The following is a 20448-nucleotide window of genomic DNA, read 5'->3' on the forward strand; positions in this document are numbered from 1 at the left end:
TCAGTGAGGTGGACCGGAAATAAAAGTAGCCTGTTGTTTTCCTGGATATTGGGGAGGGTTTGGGACACTGTTTCTAAGAAACACAGAGCGTGTTTATGCTGTATCATACCATACAGACATGTTGTTGCCAACATGTTTTTGATATTAGTCTTTTCCTTTCCTTCTTTTCAAAGTTATACTCAAGCAATGATCACAGATTCAAATGTACTGATTACACCATGACTTAAAGTAACACTAGCTCTGAAATTAATACATTTTTCCCAAATACCAACCAAACAATATGACATGAGAAGTAGTGCTGATATATTGAGAATCACCACAGCTGTGATAATGACAGCCATGCAGCAGCACAACCTCAAGTGTCATATCTTGTCCAATCAAATTAACTGGTTGGAACCAACTGCTGTAATGATCAGTTGGAATTTGGCGCTGCAGTGGTGAAGAGGTCCCACCAGAAATCATCCAAACATTATCTATCTGTATCTATTCTATCACATTTCTTGATGTCAACATGCCACAGCAGTGTTTGTCTTCAGACATACAGTCTTCCTCCAGAATAAAGAGGCTGAGAAGGAGTGGAGGGCCTCTCATGACTCCAAGGTCACCAGCTCGCTCAACAGCCTTGGATTGAAGGTGTGTTGTTTTGTGTAGCCTCTTGAGTGAGTGTCTGAATAAATCAACACTGAAGGACATTCCTGGAAAACAAGACACTTTGATATCTCAATCTCTTGATCATACTTTTGACTCTGTGTCTCCATGTTTCCCTTTCTCTATCCTCAGTCTTGTATTGCAGCTGTCTTGCTTTCCCTCCATTTTTTTTTTCTGCCTCCTCTCCATCCATCACTGCTTTATTCTCACCAGAGCCTTCCATCTTAACAACAGCACATACGCATTGTCCACTCTCTGCCCCTCGCTGCCCACACATTGACCTGTTCAGCATCTGGTATAGAGCGACCCGCTTGAGGCTCCAGTGCTTCGTCTCTCCTGCCGCTACTTTTAAGCTCAGCAAAAGACGGATGTGAGTTTCTGTTTGCTGCAACCAGCCAGTAGTAAAGAGTCGTAATCACCCTCGCGCTGCCTTTCATCACCTGTTAGGAACAAGCACATTTTGAGCCGAGGCTGGGCAATTTATCTTGAAGAAAGGAAGACTGCTTTCAGGGCCTAAAAGCTTTGCTAAGGGGTTTGTGAAGCTCTCAGAGAACAGCAGATAAGGCTGAACCAAAGAGCTCATATTTTCTTTACTCTGTGCATGGAGGGATGTTACGACTTGCCCCATGAATCAGGCTTTGTGTGTATTTCGCCACAATGTTTGAAGGCATGCAAAGGGAGGTTGTAAATGTTTTTCATAAAGTAAGAGTGCAAAAATGGATGCTCAAAAAACACATACATACACTTAATTTGCCTACTTTCTTCCTATGGATGGAAGAAACAATGTTTTAGGAGGTCTGCAAATTTGCATTAAAGTCTCCCTTTGGGTGGAACGTTTAAATCCTGGTAAAATATACCACTGCATTCATAGTTGTTATTCACATAAATAGGGTAAAGGACACAATGAATGGTGATCATTTCACTGCTTCGTGAAAAATATGAAACTGAACAGACAACAGCTAGTGAAAATCTGGTTGTACATTGGGACACACTTTAAAGTGAAACAAAATATTTGTCAACCAATTGGCTGTTGTTAGACAGCAGCGAATGTGAAAGTTAGACCTACACAGAAGCGACGCTGAAATAACATTCAGCCTTTACCTTGCTAGCATTATGTTAGCTAGGAAGAATGTTCCTGTTCATTAAGACAGTAGTCATTTAAGATATAAATGGAATTCAACTGTGACACTGCCAAAATAATTGGAATGTAGTCACTTCCTCGCTGACAGTAATGTTAGCTTTGAGGTGACTGAATGCTAACATTAGCGGTTTCTGAGTGTAGCTAATGGGTTATTAAATATTTGGTTACTTAAAATAAAACCAGCTTTTCCTCTGTCCTTAGTCTGTTCAGTTCCTGATTACATTTGGAAGTGGTGATGATTTGTGAGATGTGCTAAACTTATATGACATAAAGGCATTTTAACTTTCACACCTGAACCAAAACAGAGGAAAGCTGAGCTCCTTCTTCCCTTTTTTCGCTTATCTGTGTTTTTGCTTCTTGACATTCCTGACAGATATGTTGTGTCTATACACACAGATCAGATCTTCTCTGCCATCTGGAACTAAACATCGAAGAGGGTTTCGCCATCATGTTAAGCTCAGGTTCTGTCTCTGTCTGTGGCCAGAGTAGATTCTCCATCTGTAAACCACCTGCCTTACCTCGTGTCACCCTGGCTTTTCTTTGCTGGCCACACACCAGTGTTTCCCATTTCCTCCGGATGTTGAACATTTCAGTGTGCCTAGTCCCGCCTTATTCCCGGCTTTGTTTAAAGGCTGAAGACCGGCACGGCACAGCTCAGCTAGGCTCAGCTTTGATCTCTGTTGAGAGAAGAGGGGGGATTGTAACATAGGACTAGCTGGGTTTAATGTTGCCTTTGGGGCTTGTTGCTGTGTCTGTTACTTTGTTGTCTGGAGGGGAAAGCTTAACACTGTGTTTATATATGTGTGTGTATGTGTGTGTATGTGTGTGTGTGTGTGTGTGTGTGTGTGTGTGTATGTGTGTGTGTGTGTGTGTGTGTGTGTGTGTGTGTCCAACTAGTCTGGCTGCATTTCGCAGGCCACACAGTGCACAGTGAAGAAAGGCACAGGAAATACCAACAGCATTTTTACAATAACTAGAGGGCTAACGGATGTAGGGTGGTGTTGTGTGTGTGTGTGTGTACGCAGCAGAAGGTTTCAGAAGTACATTTAAGCACAAATGTTAACTCCTCTTCTGAACTCAAGGTGAGCCACTTCCTGTCGTTATCTGCATGTGAGCCTTTCCATTTCCTGTACATAGAGCGTACTGAGAAAGGTTCAGACTCCACAACCCGATGTAATGTCAGCGGTAGATGTTTTTCAGTATCAATTACAGTGCAAGCTGACAGTGAAACATGCCTGCTGTCTGTGTCCATGTGCTCGGTGAATAGATGTATGAGGCCTGCTATGCACAGATTACATCATCCAGTGACATCGTACCCACAGCAATGAAAGCCCGGCCTGAGGAATGCCCTCCACTTGTGTTTTTCTTTCCCTCTTTCAGCCGTCCTTCTCTCTCTGTTCCACATACATTTTTGTTACATCCAGTTGACCCATAAAAGGGTAAGAATGTGGCCTACTTCTTTGAGTCCTTCTCCTCAGTCTATGAGAAGCCTTGTTTACTCTTGTTGCTGCTTGTATACCACAAGCTAAGCCCCCACCGTGAGTTTTTCCTATGACTTTACAGTAAGAGGGCAGAAAAGCCTCAATGAATAGCTTGGTGGGACTCCAGATAGGCGCGCATGGATGGATCAAAGTGTCTCAGCAGTGGCCAGTCACCACACTGCCAGGGTGGAGGCCGAGCTGGCATTGGTGCTGACTCGTGACTGACCGGCAAGGCGGAACTGGAGCCTGTCGGTGGGTAAACACAGGGAGGGAGCAGCATATGGTTAAAAGAAAGGCAAGATGTGGGGTATAGATAAATAAATAAAAGGAAGGCTGTGGAGAACAAGAGGTCAAGGGCAGAGTTTAGGGGTTTGCAAATTAATGGGTGAGCCTGAATTTTGGGCACAGGGCATCTGTCGGGAACGGAGAGGAAAGGAGAAGGGGTGGGGTTATGCATGCAGGGGAGGTTGAGCAAAGAGTCAGAGAGCAGGAGAACAATACCAAGCATTTGAGAGACAGTATAAGATTGTATATAATACTTCTTGTTTTATGGCTTTTAAAACGTACCTATTTAATTCTATTTTTTGGGTTAAACACTATATATACATTGATGGGAAAAAATAAATAGCTGACATTTTGCTCGCTTTCACGAACAATACTGTTCTTGCTCCACAGTGATGCTGTTTATCATAGTCACATGATTATTTACCTAAACGTTTAGATCTTTTTTTTGCTGCTAACGACATTTAACAGGCTTCATTTTAAGGCAGAATTGGAGGCCGATACTTGTTTCAATAAAACTAAATTTAGTTTTATTGAAACAAGTATCGGCCTATTTATCAAAAGCAGCTCTGAGATGAAATGAAAATGTTGAAAATGACAACACCGATTACACACATTACTTGACTAGAATGGAATACCCCCCCAAAAAACAAAAAAAAAACAAAAGAACAACAAAAACACCAACAACAACAAAAAACCAAGGGAGTTTTTTTTTTTTCTTACCGTGGGCTGACTATATTGTTGCATCCCTAGAAGACATGTGCGCCGTGGTTCGCACGTGCATGTGTGTGTGTGAGAATTAGAGGATGCTTGATGTATAGCCACAGCTGGGGGGGGTGAGGCCTTTGGGAGGGGCCGGAGAGACAGCTGGCAGAGCGAAGGGTGAGCGTAACGAGGAGTGAGTGTGACAGCCACAGTGACTCCTTTGTTCCCACTCACTTGTGCCAGTCGCAGCGAGTAGACGGCTGATCAGTGAATCTTTTCAGATACACAGTGTAGCTTTCTACCAGCCCTCTAACCTAGCATGTGTATATGTAGGCTATACGTGTGTGTGTGTGTGTGTGTGTCTGGCAACTGCAGCAGGAGGTTTCCACAAGTGAGCCCATAACCATCTCCCATAATGTCAGTGCTCTTGTAGAGCACTTATTAGGTATGTGATGATAGTCATCAGGTGCAAGCATAATTGTAGCGCCAGCATCAGTGAACTGTAGCCTGTTCACTCTGTGCTTAGGTAATGAGTGTTGTTGAAGGCCCAAGTTCTCTCCTGAGTTATGGTTTAATAAGAGGAGTAATTTTTGCCCGGGTTGAGAGAGGTGCTCAGCGTGTGTGTGTGTGTCTGTGTAACTCCTGCTGAAAATGCTGCTACTGTGTGAGTTCATCATGGTGCAAGGTCACTCGAGACTGCTTTTCCCTGCTTCCTTTTATTAAACCTGTCTGGTGTGTGTCTACGTGGGCATATATCTTTCCCAGCGCGTTAAGTTTTACACCCCAGGATGCCAGTGGCCTTTAAATAACAGACCCATGGATAAAAGATGTACTCTTAAACGTTTTCCTCTCTTTCCACTCGTGTCCACTCTCTTACCACCATTTAGCTTTCCAGTGATATTCTGAAAGAGTTCAATAGGCCTTTTCAGTGCCTGACTTCTTCCTCTGAGTATCTAAACCATTTAGTTCAAGTAGGACGTGTAAAAATAGCTGCAAATCAATCCCAAATGTGCCGGGGCTCTTCGCACATCTCGATCTAGGCTAGCACAACCCAACAGGGGATAGAGTGACACGGCGTTCAGAGCTGAGGCAGAATGACTGGCAGACCAGCACTTTAGAGGAGGGCACGTTTATTAAAAATGCGAGTGGTGGCAGTGGTTGGGGCCTTGACACACTTTAAAAGCCATTAAAGAGGCAGTGGCAGGATTATGGTTTATTGAGTTATGATGATGATATGACCTTTTGGCTATTACATGCTTCAGTGGAGATGCTAATCCTCTGAGCTATTGAATTTAGCTAAGTGGAAGCCATGTTTCCATTAAGAGATGTATATGACGTGTACAGCGGCAGTTCATGCTGGACCAAATTATCGACAGCATAGAAACGTCTCATACTGTAAGTGTTGTGTGATGATTACACAAGAGCAATAAAAAAAGAAAGACCAGCAGGCCTAAGGAGCAATGTGCATGCATCGTCATCTTTATCTCTTATCTTCATTATGAAAAAAGCCCCATCAATCTCTTTTATGTTTTTATATTGAAAAAAGAATGTGTGTGGTGTGAGTGGATTGTGTTAGCTGAAGTATCAAAGTGTTTGCAGCAGCTTTCTTTTTGCAATACTCAGTTCTAACTGATATTATCACATAAAGGCTGCATGATTTATAACCAGGGAAATTACCAAATTGTAAAACTGTGTTAGCAAACCTGACAATCTTTGAGCATCCAGAAGGGGAAAAAACGTCAGTTAAACCAATATGCATGTGAGAGATTTAGCAGAAAAACAAAGATCAGAGACATCTTGCATCCTCGGAAAGAAAAACTGAATTATCCAACATTTCTGACAAAAATATTGAACTTGTACTTAATAATAGACTCAAAGATGATAATAACAATGTTTCTATGAATGCAGAATTCTGCATGTCCATAGAATAAGCCTGCAGAAACGTTGCTCTTTAGAAGCTGTGATGGGGGGTGCCAAATAGCCTAGTGGTAATGTCCCGTGCCCCATGTACTGAGGCAGTAGGCCTTGAGCCCTTCAGCACTAACCATGCATGTCATTCCTCACTCTCTGATCCTTGTTCCAAACTATAACCACTGTCCTCTATGATAAAGGTAAAAAAAAAGCAGCTGTGATCAGTGGTTGTGTGGACCTTGTCTGACTTTGTAAACCCTTTTCTCACAAGGCTTCAAATTTATCAGAACTCACATTGCATTTCAGTTCCATGGGAAAATCTGCAGTGCAATGCAAATACTTCTGTAGAATATACACAGTCTTCCTGTGTGCGTCGCTGTGTGGGTTTCCCTGATACCAAATTGTGTGAAAGCGATCCTTGTTGTGTATGTTTGTCTAAACGCTAAACAAATCAAAGCCCGGCCTTGGTGGCACAGCCGTCATTTGCAATGGAAATTCCCTGACCCGGGATGCCCAATCCTTCACATCCCATTAAACTGGATGGAGCACATGGCATGCCTGCCAGCAGCACTGTGAGCAGAGGGAGTTAAGCTCCTGTAATGTAACAAAGCAGGTCTGAAAAAGCCCTTTAGTCATCAGAGAACCAGCAGCCTTTTAGTGTTAAAACCCACAAAGACTCTTGTCGTAACTGTAATGCTTTTTGTTGTGCCGGAAACAAGAAAATGACTATATGTGACGTTATCCATTGGTTACTGCAAGGGCTTTTGAAGCCTATCGATGGCGGTCGCCATGCTGGAAATGCTCTCAACCAACTTTCAAACAACATGACAGCAGGCAAAGGGCTGGAGCTGAGGTAGTTCTTAAGCCTCCGGACAAACAGCTTCACATCATGCACGTCAGTCAGGTCAGCCATGCGCCTTATTACGAATAATTCTTGTCCTTCCATGAAATCAATTAGCTATTGTCATGTTTATTTCATGTTTATTTCTGCTGTAAAACTGGCTTTTTTGAATGGGCGTGTATGTTACTTTTGCAGTATGCACTTCAGCATTAGCTTCATGCTTGGTGAAAACGTCCAACCGGCAGACATGAGCCATTTTCACATTTGCACTTCTGAAAATATCTAGATAAGGATAGAACATCACCAACCTCTCCCACTGGCTTGAGGTGCATTTTCCGGATTATAACCTGCTGCGTTTTCACATCAGATCACTCGGACTTCATGCAGGAGAAACTCTGGATGAAATCAGAATAATTATGCCGTTTGCGTTCACACATACAGCTCCTCCTGGAAATATCAGGAGTTTTTCAGCTTTCCATAAGTGTGAAGCACCTAATACACTGTGAAGCAGGGAACCCTTTGTTTAAAACAGTTGAACTTCTGCATGACACAATTGGCACTGATGTATATTACCGTAAATAAAAATGGTAGAAGAGTAATTAAAATGGTAATGTTTTGAAATAAGGTTATTGGATTTCTATGGCAGAAAAAAACAAAACAACAAAAAGACATTTATTTAAGCAGGACCTTTGGAAAGCACTCGTACAGTAAGTGGATTTAATTATCTTTACATATATATGGTTTAGGTACACAAAACGTTGTACTTCTTAAATGAAATGCCTCAAAAAGTATTAATTCCTTGTAAAGTCTGTCACACAGATTGGAATTATTGTAGTCATACCAATCCAAAACTGGAAATCAACTATATAGAAAGAAAGAAAGTTTGGACATTTTAATCAAACTTTCGTTTGGCATGGCAAGTTTTAATAGAACACATTTCAGCAACCAGGCCGTTTGAAATTCTTTACACTTCGTTTCTCTTTCTCTGTTAATCAATTTTGAAAAGAGGTGTGTTTAAGAAGATTGTCTGCCTGACAGGCTCTTCCATTAAACTCCCTCTGATACAGTCTAAAGTACACTATGAGTATAGCTATTATGTAAGTCAAATGCAATAACACCGTTTATAAGCCCTGAAAAAATCCACCTGTTTCATCCTCCAAAACGGCCGCCTACACGGCATTGACGGCTACCAGTAGCTGCTTTTGAGCCAAAAAGAAAAACTAACAACATGACGTGTTTGCAAACAACAGTGCAATGTGCAAGCTGAGGGCTAGCAAAATACCAGCAGTCAGTGATTTCACATGAACACATCCTTTAAAAATGTTATCCTTACATTAAAGTTGAAAGTAATGTTAAAAACAAAGCACTTTCATGTTCAAATTCAAAGTTTATCTGAGGCTCTTTGGTGGACATAAAAAAGGGACAGGCAGCAAGCCGAGCTGCTGCTAACGCTAGCTTTGCTTTTCATGGTGCTGTGTTTAATTTTAAGGAAGCCTTCCTTCACTTTACAGAGTCAAACCGTACAACAATGAAAGAGATCAAAATCATCCATACATGGTTCGTTATAGAAAAACAATATGGGGGATGAAAATGTGAACATCACCACTTACAGTATTTACAATATTAAGACATGCTGTCCATGCTTCTGGGCAGGAAAGTGATCTATTCTCTGTAAAATGAGTGAAACTAAGCCTTTAGCCACAGCATTGTTCTTGCGTAATCCCTTCTGCTCTATTCTGAGACTTGCACAAAACTCTCGCCTGGTCGGCAGAGTGCACGGCTCTCTTTGTGGGTTTGTGGGTGTGTATGTGTGAGTAACTTCCCATGTTAGCACCTGCATGATTGTTTTTCAGTAAAAAGTAAAAGAATGTACAATCATCATCTTTCTCATCAGCAGTGCTAATCCAGTCAAACGATGGTAGAACCCTGAAGTATAGATGGAGTGGACAGCTATAGTTTCAGTGTTTTATGAACGAGATGGCGTGTATAAAAGGCTGATTTCGATGTGTTGTTGTTATCTGAGCATCTTTTCCAAAATAACTTTTTGTCTGGTTGTTGTTCCCCTATAGTCTGTGGTGTCATTTGAGGAAGTGGGATTAAGTCGATTTGTATTTTAATCTCTAGTTCTGCAGGGTCATGCTCCATAGTGTGAAGAAGTAAACGGAAGGTGGTATAAATGAGTGTGAATTTTAATTTCTTCCTGTGCAGAAAGCAATATATTTGCTGTTTTGTAAGGATTTAATTTGAATGATGTAGCATAGTTTGAAGCCAGACTAGCAGGCATGTGGTGGATAAAAGATAGCCAGTGTGACCCTGTGTGTTGGAAAGGAGTTATTGATTTGCCCTTCTGTAACACGCTATGATTAGTTACACAATGTGGAAACTGGAGCTGGACATAACTCACAGCCTGTTTTAGTTTGGTTTTTTTTTTTTTTCAATGAAATTGAGTCAGTTATTTTAGGACAAGACGATTTATGTTTTTATGTTTATGTGGTTGTTTGCCTTCTCTGAAATGCATTCGCTTGGAATGAGAGGGTGTGAGAGAGTGAGCGAGAGAGCGATGTGTGGATGCTCTCACTGTTCTGCTAGAGTAGTCAAGGTCACTTTATGATGGAGGCGTTTTTGCTGCTTGTGAATGAAGAACGCTGTGCTGGTCCCTTCTGATGCTAAGATGCCTCCCGCCTCCTCCAACACACACACACACACACACACACACACACACACACACACACACACACACACACACACACACACACACACAATTCTCAGTCAGACAATGAGGCTTTAGACCTGTTTCCATGACTGCCCTCTCCGTCCAACCAAAAAGCAACATTCATCCCCGCCTCGGTCACATGACCTGGCGAGGTTTTTTGTGTGGTCCCTTCCATACATTGTCTCACACACACAGAGGAATCCTGTGAACTTTTTCAGGGTGGCTTGTTCCTCCATGCGTGGCCCCAGAGCTTCCAATCATTGTCTGCAGTGATCGGTCAAACTGCTCCCCAGTCCTCCCCCCCTGCTCTGTGCTGCTTTTGAAGAATGGCACTTTGATGTCTTGTTGTTCTACATCACAAACTGTTGTGTCTCTGGAAACGCTGTGTTGAGTTTCCTTTGGCTCTCTTGAGTTTGTTGCAGTTTTAATCACTTGTTTGATATTCATTCATGTTGACAAAAGGACTCCAGGTTTGCTTTTGATGCCAAAGAAGAGAATGTCTGACATTCCACTTTGGGAAAAAGTACCGCTATTTTTCAATAATATTGATATAATATAGTGCAAATATTAAGGAGGGTATTTCGATTCTTTCAATTTTTAACTTTTGCTTCAGGCAACTTATGAAACAGACATTCAGAACTGATTCATTAAAGATTTGGAAAATGCTCATCGTACACATTTTGACCAGTCCTTCAACTGAATTTGGGTAAAACTAAGGTCACATGCTAAAACGGTTTAGACTAAATGGCTAAAGTTAAAATGGGCAAAACACGAGATAAAACTTTAGAGTAAAGGGTGGCATCATCTGAGGGTCAGGTAAGTAGGTCAAGTCTACTCTCATGTTCAATATAAGGCCATATGCAGCATATGGTTAGCCTAGCTTAGCATTAACAAAAAGGTCGTGTTGATCCACACAGTTAATGAAATCCACCTTCTAGCATCTACAAAGCTCCCCAATTTACACATTGTCTTGTTCTGTAACCTCTATAAAAGTAAGGTTAGAAATAAATCATTGTTTTTTGGGGGGGATTATGAGTTGGAATATTTCTTGGCTTGATGTTAGGAGTGTGGCGATACACTCAATTCACGAGACCATTAACGATATTTGGTTGACGATAATGAGTCGATATTTTAACCCTATTTTGAAGAAAACTTTTATGAGTAAACATGACAGACCAGCTGTGATCTGTTTCTCCACTAGCTGCCACAAAAACAATTTCTAAGTGACAGGGGCATCTTCTATGGTCATTTCCAGTTCAACATCAGTTTGCGCCATAAAGGCTGCTGATCTGCGTCTTACGTATTAATATCGCGAGACGGTTTTCACCTCAACAAGATGTATTGTCACATTTTAATATGACGTGATCTCGTCACACTCCTTCTGGATGCTTTTACCTCTCTGAGTGTTGCGTCGTAGATTGGAAACTTGTCGCTTTTCATGTTTGGTGTTTCTTAAAAAGAAAATCGGCTATAATGTGAGAATCAGTGAACTTTCAAGGTGCTGGTATTTTTTTTAGCTTTTGTTGCTCTTTCTGATTGGCTTACCACATAGTGTCTGTATCCTTACATTAAAAAAAACGACATAAGTGAGGTATGTATTTTTTCATACAAGAATACAAACCATAGCTTTCAGACTATTTTCTTCTATTTGTTTCAATTATTGTACTTGGGCAAAAAAGTGCGTCAAACATCAGAAAGTCCTGACTGAGTTTTTTCCACTTTATTACCTGAATCTCTGGAGAAATAAGCTAAATTACAATTAGCTTTTGTTCTATAGCCTTCATGCTGACTTCTACTTCTCTGCAGTTTAAAGTTTACGACACATTAAAGACTCCTGTCTGTTCCTTAAAGCATCCAGGCTCCTCTTTTCAGCTGCCTTCTAATGGCCCAGCTATCTAAGTTGATTAAGCCAAAGACCCCTTGGGCCTGCAGCCAGACCAGCCTCTGTGGAGTCTTCTGGGTCAACATGGCATAGCTGACATTTTTTATCTCCCTCACTCACATCTCTGAGATAATTAGGGTTTAAAAACCGCTTTTATCTGCCTGCTGGAAGGATTCAATCTGAGGTTTTTAAAAGCCTTTTGGTGAAGCTCCGAATGGATGAGTGGTTGAGTGCTGTGTCTTTCATGATGACTCTATTATAGTAGATCCTTGTTCCTGAAGATCTGAGCCCGTTTACCACTTAACTGGAGGCAAATGTCAATTTGCTGATTGCTCAAGTCAGCATGTGCACAATGTGGTACTAAAGCTGCTGTAAACGCAGCTAGAATCCAACAATTCCTGATTTAAACAGTTGCTGTTTCTGCAGGAAACTTGTCAAAGACTTAATTGAATCCAGCAGTGTGTAACTCTGTCCTCCTGTTTCCTGTGTCCTGTCTCCTGTGTCCTGTGCCCTATGTCCATCAGAAATACAATGTGGAGAGTGGGTGTATGACCTGCTTCGACTTCTTCCAACGGGGCAGAAGAGCCTGAGAGCAGAAGGTCACACCGTCAGTGACTCAGTACGCCTGTGGGCTCTGTTACAGTCTTACACTCACATATCCACACACACACACACACACACACACACACACACACACACACACACACACACACACACACACACACACACACACACACACACACACACACACACACACACACACACTGTCTATTTTTCTAACTGGCAGTGAAAAGGCTTCCAGGGTAAACACCTAATTGTGCTCCTCTTTTCTGTTTTTAAGCCCTCACAGCCGACCTTGATGCTGACTGATATTGAGTTATGCAACGGGGGAGGTTGGCATGTTATTTTTAAATCTGAAGCGGAAAGAAATTGTGTTTGAACAGAGCACATAGCCTATTGTGTTTCAGTTAGCCAGGCAATGGAGGCAAAAACAACATGTGTAATAGTCACCTTACATAACACTCTTGATGCATTTTGAGTACAGAGCACTAAAATATACACTCTGACTATTAAACAGTACAGGAAATGTTTCATAAGCACTTAAACATCCAAAAATATCATAGGTTTGATTGATCAGGTAACCATGACAAACCCCAAAATAAAAAAAATATGAAGCTGTAGCCAGCAAATGCTTAGTTTGGCTTAAACACAGGAGAAAAGGGAAACAGCTTGGCTGGGTAGGTGTAGAAGAAAACAAATTGACAATTAATCAGTTTAATATGCGACTTGTTTTTTCGAATCCATACAAAACTGAGGTGTAAAAATGTCAGGTTGCAAAGACTATTACCCTTAGACATGCAGGGTTTCTAGTCTTTATGCTAGCTATTGCATAGCTACCTCGCTAGCCTTAGCTATACATACATACATGAGAGTGGTATTCATCTTCTCATCTTACTCTCAAAAGGCTGAAAGTAAAAGTTCCATAATATCAATTCAATTCCTGAGTTTCTAAAGAAGTTAACATAAAAAGCATCTAGTTTAACTTTCATGAATTAGCATGTAAGCAGCATCAATGTAGCTAAATGTTGCACTTCATGAAGAATGTATGAATATGATATGAATGACGTCAAACTTTTTGGGGTTTCAGCTGATGCTCTCATCCAGAGCCATTTAGAGATGAGCTCTGGATGCTGTGAAGCTCTGATTTTTGAATCAACAGCATAAAAAACAACATGTAGTAATGTGAAACAGGGTCAGAGCCTCCTCTGGCTAATTATAGTCAAATAAACAAGTAATACATTTGTGTGGCTCAATATGAATCTGTTTTGTGCCGTTTGTCGTGTCTGCTTGATTATGTAAGGCTCTTTTTCAGCCTTTCTTACAGACAGAGGAAACAAAGAATAGTTTTCCACACTTGATTGTTTTATGCAATGGTGGTGCTTTGCCGACTTTACCACAGATGGCGTGAGGAAAAAACAAACAAATGAAGTCTATCAAAAGAAAGAGTTATATAAAACTTAGTGTACTGCACTATACTGAACCTTATTACACAATCGTCATAGTCACGGCACAACCCTGGAGATAGACTGTTGTATACTCCTGCAGGTTTACCTAATTTCTGAACTTTAGCGGCGTAAAACTACTGCGAGGCAAAAGAGGAGTCCGCAGCACATTAGCCTGTGTCACCATGCTATTATTATTATTTTAAACTAATAAGAGAATAGTCGCACCAGCCGTGGGCATGTGGGACCCAACTAACAGTGTAACTACACTTGACATTTCCTGCAGGAAGATAGACCTGGGAGTATTTGGACCAATTAAGTAGCTGCTGTAGCTTGCAGGTTGTGTACCAATTAACTTTGCCTCTGTGGTTTTGTCCACTGCAGACAGTTAAATAAAAAAAACATCATTTTCCTGTTCTTAACTTCTTTGTTTTGTGCAGAAAAATAAAGGAGGGAAGTAAAGCCATACAGTGTATAGAAAAAGCCAATGCTCTCATGAAAGTGTTTAGGATGCACTTCTCTTGAATGTAATCACACATTACAGGATATGTACTGATGCTGTAGATCTGGTTTTAGCTGTTACCACATCTGACCTGTGATAATTAAATTACAGGTCATCCCTCTGTAAAACTAATGCAGTTCAGACTTCCTCTTTGGTCTCCCCCAGCAGGAAGTCTGCCTCCTTTCAGTTTTCTACTCATTGCGGAAATGCCGGGTCTCTGTTTCCGCAGGCTAATAGCTTGTGTTTGTTCATTTGTCTAAAGATAACTAGCATATGTTAACTTAGCAGCCAGCCACAGGCAGCGGTGATCACGGCCAAAGGAGATGTTCTGTTTTGAGAGCTTGTGTTGTTCGTGGAAGCAGGATATTGTGTGATCGTACAGCTTCTTGTGTGTGAGGTGCTGTTTGTAAGGCGATGTGCTATTTGGAGACCAAAACATATGGCCCAGCCTTTCTCGTTGTTTACAACCACCACATGCTATTTCAAATTCTGGATAACTACTGGAGTTTGATGATCACAAGTAAAGCTTGTTGCCCCTCTTCAAGTGGAATGAATTTGGATGTGGTTTTGAATAATAGATGATCCCCTGCGGTGTGGTGGAATTATCTTTGCCTTACAACCTCCTCTTCAAGTGAACTGTGGAAATGTGAAGATTCATTTTTTGTTTGAAAAGTGGAAAAGAAAATCTGTGAATAAAAAAAAAAAAAAAAAAAAAAAGGAGTTATGAAACACCCATCCACTGAATGACGTCAACACCTGTCTGATATTATTATTCATCATCTGCATTGACATTTTACTTTTTGGGGTTTCCGCTGAGGCTCTCATCCAGAGCCATTTAGAGATGAGCGTAACCATAAGCTCTGATTTTAAATGATTGATAAAAAACCAACATGTAGTAATGTAAAAAAGGGTCAGAGCCCGCGCTGGCTAATCATAGTCAAATAAATAAATAACACATTTTAGAACAAGGAGGCCTATTGTTTCCGCTGATATGCTGGTTTGTAAACGAGACAAGAAATAGGATTTTATCATTTATTTATGTTATTTTTATCAACATTAATTCCTTTACTACATAAAATGATAGGTGGTGTAACAGTATTTGTATTTGCCTCTGTACCATCATGGTTCGGTGCCTGTAGTCATCTGATGAATAGCCTCTGATTGGGGAAAAAAAGGCAATCACACATGGCAGTATCCACCCTCCAATCCAGGTGGGAAGTGCTCGTAACTGCTGCTATTAAACATACAAAGAAGAAGAAGCAGACACAAAAAACACACATGAAGAAGAATATATGGTAGCAAGATGGAACGGCAGAGCTATAAGACCCGCCTGCCTCTTAAAATCCTCTGTGTGGGGAAACGTCAGATACACAGTGCTGTATGTCACTGGAAACACATTGAACATGCTAATCAATATTAGATGGCATCATCCAGATGTGCTAATCCCAGAAGCTAGGAAAAAGAAACAACAACTAACCCTGCTGTTTTGAAAAGGCATCTGGATGTGACAGCAGAGAGGGCCAAATACATTTCTGTAGCTACTCCATTTTTAATGCTATGGCACGCATATGCAGTAGTAGAGGACTTCAGCTCTAAGTGTGTATTAAAAGCATTCAAGCATCGTTGCCATGTCCCGTCCCGTGTTAAAATAAGCCAGGCTCTAATGTCATTCATTTCTCTATTTCTTTTTTTATTTTGCATCGTTTTGTTTAGTTTTCCTCATCATGTTTAATACAGGCTTCACCAACTATCACAGGTAGTTCTAAAGAACAATAGATGGAAAAAAAACTCTAACTTGCACTACCTACAATAATGCATCTGAGAGGTTTTTTTTCTTTCTACTGTTGAACCAAACGTGCATCAAACTGTGACCCCAAACCTGAGATATGAACCAAACCGCAACCTCTGTCAATGGTTACACCCCTAAAATATGCTTAAAAAATAGGTTTATACAAGCAAAGCAAATCTTCAGGATACAAGTAACATGTCAAGCTAAACAATCTCTTTCAAATCACTTCTTTTGACAACCAAAGTTAAAGCTTCTGTGTTTATAGAAGCAAAGACTGTAAATTATAATGGACGAAGCCTGACTGACGTCACCCTTTGGTTTCTGAAGGGCCGTTTTGGAAGCCTATCTGTGGCGGTTTCCATAATGAAAATACTGACTGTATCAAACTTTTGGACAACCTAATGACGAACAAAGAGCGGGAGCTGAGACGGGTCTTAAGCTTCCTGACAAAACGCAACACCGTAGTTGCTTGCGGTCAGATCCGTCACGCCTCTTATTAAGCATAACCTGTATACTAAAATCAAAACGGGTGAAATCATTTCACCCCCTGTACAGTGTGTGCTCATAAAGACATTAACTAATAAGCCCAAAATTATTTTTGTACCAGGTTCTAAATGTGTTCTGTTCAGCTGCCAAATTGGACATTTTAATCTGGGGTGTGTATGAGACTGCCGGGTCTTTTTGGAGCCAGCATCAAGCGGATATGTTTTGCTTTTTCTTTTTTTGCCAGCAAACACCTTTCAACACAATCAGCCTCGCATACTAAGGCTAAATACCTCTACCAACCCAGCCAGACACTCTAAGTCTGTTTAAGGTTACACTTTAAGAGCACCAGGTCATAATTACAAACCACTTTTAGTAGCTCTAAAAAGGACTATGTATTCAACAACAAAAATATAAATGTCAACAGCTTAACACTTGTGGGACTAAAAGGTGGCTGTTAGCCCTTGGCTGTTTGATCCTTGATCATGAAGAAGAACAGCTGTGTTGAACTGGAATTTAATTTTCTCACAGTAGATGCCAATGGTTTCCTGCAAAACATCTTGAAACCTCTCTAAACACAGATAACACTATTGGGCCACTTTTGCACTGTGATTTGTTATTAAAACATTTATATTTTAATAAATGAAGCTTGTATCTGCTGTATCTAAGCGGAGTACACACAACAAGATAATCGGCCAGATTTTGGGCCCGATTCCCCCCCTACTGACCAAAGTCAGCAAAGGCCCGACTATCTGATGGATCCAAAGCTTATCTTGCCAGATTCTCCTGTGGTGTGAGTTGTGTTAAGAGGGTTTTTTACCCTCCCCGATCTGCTCGTAAGACGATCAGGGCCTCCCCGATTTGAAATCGTAAATATTAAACGTGTTCAATATTTACACACATATTTAGTGTGTGGTGTGCTGAGATGGTCGTCTCGTTGCACACCACACACTATAAGAGCTGAACTGTCAATCTATCTTGATTTGTCGTCATGTGTGGGGTCGCTCACATTTTCAAAATGGTTCAAGATTAAAAAAATCTTTTAGTGTGTTCCAGGCCTGAGGGATTTGAAAGGTGCGGCTGCAATACAGCACCCTTAATGGCTCAGTCTTGCTGAGAGAAAGCATAATTAGGCAGGCTGTTTATAAGGGAGCTGAGATGGTTTGGAGAGATCATTAAAGCGTTGACATGGCAGAGTCCTGAGTGAGCAATCTGACTCAGCAGACTGTACTTCCCTGACAGACACTTGGGTTTTAAATCATAAGAGGTATTCTTAGCTTCCTTGCAAGAAAGAATTAGCGACAAAGGTCCTCTTAACTGTTTTCACTTCCTCAGGTCTCATGGCGCAAAAAAAAAAAGCACCCCCACATAACTCGTCTTTGTCTAATTTACTCAGCGAATCATATGACAAAAACTCTCTTTACAAGGTTTTTAGATTTTACTGGTTGCTTAAATAAAATGTTTTCCTACTTAAGTGCTCTAAGGGAGGTCAAATCAGAACTCTAGGTCCCCAAAGTCTGCATTTACGAGGATCCTGCGAACCAAAGTTGACCTCAGCCTGGGTGGAGTAAACATCTGTTTTTTTGTGTCCCAGTTGCACAGACGGCTGGTGGAGCTCTCAGTTTGAAATGAAGATGTCATCGCTCTGCTTGGACAGTTAAATGTTTCATTTTTAGGCACTTAGCCTCTCAGCTCTTGAGTCTTTTGTGGCAGTGTAAAACATGTGACTCACTGTTGGCACTGGTTATGGACCGCTCTGCCTCTGTTGCATCAGTGGGAGAAGTGAAAGCGTGTGCTATGTTTGTCTACATTCTGGCTGTCAGTGGACAGCGCTGTTGAATGCCAGATAGAATCCAAATTGGCTGTAGCAGGACTGACACTTGGATTTGTGTCTATTTGAAGAAATTGAGAAGTTTATCATTTAGTTCAACATTCTGTAAAAAAAAAAAAAAAAACTACATTTAAATGTATCTTCTTGCAGAGAATAAGATGATAAGATAGACACCACTTTCATATTAGTCCAGGTATTTAAAGTATAAGTCATAAACTGGTTAGCTTAGCTTAGTCGGGGGAAATAGTCTGGTCCTGTACAAAAGCTAACAAACCCACCTGTATCATCAGTAAAGCTCTTTTATCGACACATTTTTTCTTCTTTTTACAAAAAAAACATGTTACAGGTGTAATAAGCATGGGGCATTTTGGAGCATTTTTTCTTCATTTTCCTGTGATGTCAACTCAACACTAGTTCTCAGCTTCGGCTCGCTGTCGTCCTATCTTTGAATTTTACCGCTTTTTTCTGTGATAGACCTGTTTCCTCTTTTCTCGACAAACGCCTACTTCCTCCTTCTGTGCTCTCAGCACTCTCTTGGTCGTTTCAGTTTTTGCCCAAGGCGCAGCACTGCACAAACTGTTGTGAAGTCTTTGTCTATGGATTATGATGCTGAAGGCAGTTTGCCTGTAGACAGAGACTCAGACTAGCCGTTGTTGGAAAAGAGCTTCCTTTTTCATTCTAATTTAAGCTGGTTGACTCAGAGAAGAAGAAACTACAGAGCCTGTTGGTTCTTTTCTGGGTGAGTCCTCTCATCTTAACACTGTTTTTTCCTCTACACGCGACACAGGATGCAAAAGGCCTCAGGGTGTGGCTCATGTGCGCCCTCCTGCCTCCCCTCCAGTGTGTCACCAGTGGGTAAAACATTGTGGTTAGATGTTAGCAGTCTGGAGCAGTGAGTGTCTGGGTACATGCTTGTAGGCTGATTCAAGATGGGACTGTTTTTTTCCCCACATCTTAGCCAGTGAAGAATGGAAATGTCAAAGGACGGATGTGTTTGAAGACAATTGTGGCCTCATGGTTTGGGGGGTGAGATGGAATTGTGGTGGCGGTATTATTATTTATTTATATACTGTAGAAAGAGCATTATTATACAGCTGATAAATCTGCTGCATCCAAAATTCATTTCTTGGGGATATTACTTAATTCCTTCACAATATGGATTAGTTATGTGCCTGCATTTTGGTCTTATTGTTTTTTTCTAACCCTCTAAAAAGTGTCTTCTTTTTTGTGTCCTTAAATGTTCCCATGTTTTGAATATCTGGGTTTGCAAACTGCCATCCAAGCACCACTAATTGTTTCTGACTCACTTGTTTACATCAAATTGCATGCTTGCTCTGCTCGCAAAATGCTATTTATGCTAGGCTTGTACCTTGTTCAGCATTACTCTGTAGCTCCATGCTTCACTCATTCTCCATGTGAACATTGGGGGGGGGGGGGTTGCTAAGCCTGACAGTTGTTACGAGCTGCAGGTACCAACGTTTGACAGGATATCCTGGTTGCAGCAGTTCAGTGACAACCAGGGGAACACAGTCTCTGCAATTGTCACACAGAGAGACGCCAGCTAGCAAAGTCAATGAAAAAAGTTTTATTCACCTAAAGACTATGTTCGAATTAAGTCCTTATCTCTTTGTGGGGAACATTTCTCGTCTGAGAGTTTTCTTGGTTTTAATGCATGTCAAGTCTTAAAGAGCAGACGACACTTCCTCCTTTGGTTGAGTCGTCAAGTCATATTTCAAAACCCTGACCCCAGCCTTCCCCCGTTTCCTTTTGTCCTTCTCCTTTATTTGTAGCTGATCTGTCAGCCCTTTGTCTTAGAGCCAGCAGTGTTTCCTGTGGGCTTGGTGTTGTGTGTGTCTTTGTGTATATGTCTGCTAAGGATTGGGCATACCATAGTTGCATTTTTAAGATTCTTAGTGTGGTGTGGTGTTGTGCTCTTAGGACGATGGTGTGTTCCTGTTTTAATTTCCCCCCAACCAAAGGAATCTATTCCAAAGGTTACTGCTACAGTTTCCAGTGAGGAAGTGGAAATATTGTGGAGTAGAATTTAAGAATTTATCCAAACTAAACTTCCAGCACAATAAGTCAACTTTATCACCTCAACCTTGTTGGGATGGAAAGTCCTGCAACATGGATAACAGTTGTATAGACATTATAGATAATAGAGCTAATATATGGTTGGAATAAAGAAATGGATAAAGAGTTTAAGCTTTCACCTTTTGCAAGTGCAAGATGTTTC

General features: G+C 41.1%; 1 protein-coding gene across 5 annotated transcripts in view; it reads left to right on the top strand.

The window, feature by feature from the left end:
* elmo1 (engulfment and cell motility 1 (ced-12 homolog, C. elegans)) overlaps window positions 1-20448 on the top strand; it is a 99440-nt gene that overhangs the window by 7356 nt on the left and 71636 nt on the right. The window contains exon 1 of one of the 5 annotated variants that reach the window (XM_065948024.1): window positions 18752-18951. The exons of the other annotated variants lie outside the window; for them this stretch is intronic. The gene's annotated coding sequence lies outside the window, so the exon portion shown is untranslated. Of the gene's footprint in view, window positions 1-18751; window positions 18952-20448 lie in introns of those variants that run through there. 5 annotated transcript variants of the gene reach the window in all.

Source organism: Labrus bergylta, chromosome 19 (genome assembly GCF_963930695.1).
Source record: "Labrus bergylta chromosome 19, fLabBer1.1, whole genome shotgun sequence".
NCBI classification, from domain to species: Eukaryota; Metazoa; Chordata; class Actinopteri; order Labriformes; family Labridae; genus Labrus; species Labrus bergylta.